This window comes from Propithecus coquereli, unplaced genomic scaffold (assembly GCF_000956105.1).
Source record: "Propithecus coquereli isolate 6110/MARCELLA unplaced genomic scaffold, Pcoq_1.0 Scaffold536, whole genome shotgun sequence".
Taxonomy (NCBI): domain Eukaryota; kingdom Metazoa; phylum Chordata; class Mammalia; order Primates; family Indriidae; genus Propithecus; species Propithecus coquereli.
This window is the reverse complement of record NW_012151241.1, coordinates 1,100,363-1,105,420: the sequence shown is the minus strand read 5'-3', so window position 1 is coordinate 1,105,420 and position 5,058 is coordinate 1,100,363.

Here is a 5,058-nt window from a genome sequence, read left to right as displayed (position 1 = left end):
AGAAGAAAAAATTATAGAAAGAAGAGATTTTTCTCAGACATCTTGTAACCCGTGGTTATTTATATTTAAGAAGGGGGTGGGCAGGCACAGCGGCTCATGCCTATAATATAAGTGCTTTGGAGGCTGAAGATGGAGGATTGCTTGAGGCCAGGAGTTCAAGACCAGCCTGGGCAACATAGTGAGATCTTATCTCTACAAAAAATTTTTTAAAAATTAGCTGGGCATGGTGGCATGCACCTGTAGTCCCAGCTGCTTGGGAAGCTAAGGTGAGAGGATCACTTGAGCCCAGAAGTTTAAGGTTATAGTGAGCTATGATTGCACCACTGCACTCCAGCCTGGGCGACAGAGTGAGACCCTGTCTCTAAATAAAATAAATAACTAATTAATTAAAATTTAAATTTTAAAAAGTGAGATTTAAGCAAAGACTTGAAGGAAGCAAGGGAATCAGCCATATAGATAACTTCAGAAAGAGTATTCCAGGCAGATAAAACAGCCAATGCAAAGATCCTAAGGCAGGAACAACCAGTGCGTTCAAATAGCAACAAGGTCACTGTGTGAGGCACAGAGTGAGAGAGGAGGAGATAGGTAGGAGATGAGTTCAGGAGGTAATGAGGTACCGAATCAATGAGGGCCTAGAAGACGATCATAATGTCTTGACTTTTACTCTAAGTGAGATGTGAAGCCCTTGCAAGGTTTTAAGGAAAGGAATGACATGGCTGACTTGTGATTTAAAAGAATCACTCTGCTGCTGTGATGAGAAGGCTCCTTGGAGGTCAAGAGGAGCAGTTGTAGAGAGACCAACTAGAGGAGATATTGCAGGAATCCAGATGAGAGGTGAGAGTGGCACTAGTGGAAATGGTGGAAAGTGGTCATATCTCATATATTTGAGAGGTATAACCAAAATATATCATGACAGTTTGGATGTGGAATGAGAAACAGAAGAGCCGAGGTTGACTGCATAGTTTGGAAGGATGGAGTTGCCATCAACTGAGACGGAGAACACTGCGGCTGGAGCAGGCTTTGGTGAGGATAGATGAAGTGTTCAGATTTTGACATGCTGAGGTTGAGATGTCTATTAGAAATCTAAGCAGAGACGTGAATATGTAAATAGATAAATAAATCTGGAGTTTTGGAGAAAAGTTTAGGCCGGACATATAAAATTGAGATTCATTTATGAATAAATGATTTGCAAAGGGTGGAGGGGAGGCAGAGTAGACAATTCTGAATGCTTTGCTTTAAAGGGGAGCAAAGAAATGGTGTGGTAACTGGAGGGGGAAATAGGGTCAAAGAAGTTTTGTTTTTAAGATGGGAGAGGTAACAGCAGGTTTGATTCCGATGGGAATTATCCTGTAGAAAGCAAGAAGTTGAGGATGTGGAGACAGAGAATTCCTGAAGCAATGTCCTCAAGCACATGAGAGAGGATGGGAACTTGGTAGAATAACTATACATCCTATTTACATTGGGATGGACCCAGTTTTTGCTTTTTGTCCTGGTGACCTGTCTGGTTAGTGTCCTCTTTCTCTCTCAAGTGCACCGGTTTGGACAGTGAGTTTACATGACTACCCTGAATCTAGTGTACCAACAGAGAAATTGGCTTAAGATGACAGAAGGACAGAACACATGCATGCAGATGCAAATAAGTGGGTGGATGGGCTGGCAGGAGTCTATGGAAATTGTCTTCTGATTGCCTCAATTTTTACAGTGAAGTTGAAAGAGCAGGGTCATTAGCTGGAGTGATGATGGGATAGGAGATTGTCGGGGCTTTGAGGAGATAAGAGTAGGAGTGAAATATTGGTGTTTCTCTTTTCCTGATCTCCCCATCCTTAGGATTTATGTCTTCTTTAATTCCTTTATTAGTCTTAGTAGGATTTTAGGTTGTAGCAAAATTGAATGCATGCTAATTATCTAGAAATTATCTAGAAAAGGACTACCCATTCCATTTCTTTCACACTTTAACTTGGTGGTCTCCAAAGTAGAGTATAAGCACCCCAGAAGGTTTTTAAAAACTGTCCTTTGGGGTGCAAGAAAAGTACCAAAGGACTTTTATTAATAATGGTTTTAACTCACCATTGTAGAATTTCTATTTTTGTTTTAAAATGTTTCAAAATAAATAATTTATAAATAAATATACATGTATTGGGGCACATGCTCAATATTTGTTACTGATAGAGGTCCACAATCAAAAGCACTTGGAGGCCACTGCATTAAACTATTAATTTATGTAAAGATAAATTACATTGATTTCAATTCACACATGATTTGATTTATAGCTACATCATGAAAAAAGTCACTACAAGTGATATTGTAAAGAAATTATGCTTGCAATAGGAATGAATCTAATGTACCTGTAAGAACTCACCATGCGTCCTGGAACAAACCTCCACTCAAACTTTTTTTGTGTGTGTGTGTCACCCTTGTGGAGGGGCCATGCTAATCTTTTCTGTATTGTTCCAATTTTAAGATATGTGCTGCTGAAGCAAGCACTTTCCACCCAAACTTTGATAACTCAAGAAAAATGTGTTTTTACTTCCCCATTTAACACTGATTCTTTCCTGTTAAGCCTGGTAGGCATTACTCTACAGTGCCTTTGGGACCCCATTAAATTATCAATGACATATTTTTGTAAGTGCCCAACTGCCATAGCAAGTATGAGTTCTCCTGCCTACATAAAAACTGATAGGAATTTGCATACTCATCCCCTTTAAGTATGTATTGTTGCATGGACCTTCAGTTCATCGTGTGTGGCAATAATGTTAAGGAGTGACTTAGGGTCTGTGAAGCAATAAAAATAAGATCTAAACTGAGAGAACTAATGATGAAGGAGAGGAGCATTCAAGAAATGCTGCTGATCTCTGGTTGGTTGTTAGTTGAAAGGAGCAGTTACACTTTAGCTTTTGCACTTGAAACTTAAGTATTTCATTCTTTTTGCTTTGCCCATCTTTAGTAACTGTCTGTAATTCCTAACGGATTCAACTTAATTAATCCAGTGTTAAAGCGGGGATCCATAAATGGAGTTTTAATTTAGAGATATCCTATTATAGCCCAATGTTCCCAGCATAATGAATTCCCTGTATAATTAAAGGTTTGATTAAACTAGAACCTACGAAAATACCATAATAAATGTTTCTGCATTAATAGGTCCATAAATAGATCCGAAGGTTGACCCAGTAATCTTTATAGCTTAAATGTATTCAAATAATTTACTATAACTTTTACCAAGGCAAAGCAAAAAAAAAGCATAATTTCTATGGTTATAAAAGAAATAAAAGTAGTACATCTGCATGAAAAAATAGAAAGTGTGAACAGGATCATGTCTGTCTGCCCAGCTGCAAAGATCTGGCATCTACCTACCACGAGAGGGCAGTAGCGCTCAACCGTTAATGGGGAACCCGACAGAGCACCCGAGGCTTCAAAAGGAATCATTAGAGCCTGTTGTTAACGCATCAGTCTCTGCAAGGGACAGGGAAACAGGAACAATCGCCCAGACACGTTCAGAGCTTCAGTCCCTAGTAACAATAAGACAGGAAATAAGCAACAGGGTCTTATGAAAGAGAGTGACCTCGCTCCCAGTCCCAGTGTCCTTGAATCACCATGGAGATGGCGACCGGCTTAATAAAGGCTGCAGAGAGGGGTCTGTTGATTTGGATGTTCAGATAAGAACACTGGAACTGAGAGCTCTTCAATGCGGAATCGGGAAGGGCAGAATAAGAGCTGTGGGAAGCGGCAGAGCTGTTTTGTCTCAGAAAATTAGGACTGGTTTTAGAAGTGTCCTAGGTGAATTTTATTTTATTGAAATTAGATTCATAATACTGGGACATTACGATAATCAAAGTAATCTTTGGAAATTTGTAGCATCTTGTAAAGTTTCCAGGAAGCTAATTGGTAGAAAGAAGGATCAATTATAAATACACCCTCAGTATTTTCAGCAAGTATATTGATTGGTTTAGTATTACCCATAAAATGAGATGAATCAGGTATTTTTAATGTGCTCTCATGGCTAGCATCTGTTTTGTTTTGTTTTGTTTTGTTTTGTTTTGTTTTAAAAGCAGATATTTCATTATGAAAGTAACTATAATGTAGTTACCAAGTACCAACCACCAACCATGTAACAAGAGTTTTACGCATATTATTTTATTTATTTTTGTTTTGTGTTGTTTTTTAATTTTTAAATTATTATAGGTACATAATAGTTGTATGTCTTTACAGGGCACATATGATGTTTTGATGGTTTTGTTTTTATTCATAATTGTCACTAATGTTACTGAGCTATAATCTGGAAAGACTTTTTCAGTATTTGAAAAATCTAATTCAATTATTCCTTAATTTAATGTTTCACTTCAACATTTATGAAACACTTACAATCGAGTGAGAAAAAACAGTGCCTCTGTGTGTGTGTGTGTGTGTGTGTGTGTGTTTTAAGACACACAGAGAATTTTAGAATAATAATTGTTTCTACATGTCTTAAAGTCAACTTCAAATAAAAATTGAGACTTGTGAATGTTTTCCACATTTTATGTGCCTTTCCTATCTTATATATTACATTTTGTTGTAGTTGTTCCTTCCAAACTATAGGAAATCGCATCTGGATCCCAAACTTTAAAAAAAAAAAAAACTATAGGAAACCTAAACCTAATTCAGGAAACCTTGTTCCTTTGTGTTGATAAAAGACAGGAAAATAAGTGCTCGCTTCGGCAGCACATATGCTAAAATTGGAACAATACAGAGAAGATTAGCATGGAAATAAATTTTTAATATTAAAAAAGACAGGAAAATAAAATGTTCTGTTTTGTAATTCTAATAAATAATTGTCATTACTGTTAATAAGCTATTAGAAGATATGATATTTAAAAGTTCTTACTCAATTATAACATAATGTTTTATTCAGCTCAAGTCAGCAAACGTTTATTAGGTTAGGCACTGAGTTAGACACTAAGAATAACAAAAACAGATAAAACGTAGACGTGGGGTTGGGAGGCCTCTGAAAGGAAGGTAATTAATATTTTTGAGCAACTACTCTGTGACAGATCTTTGCATATTATTAAGCCTTATAACAATTCT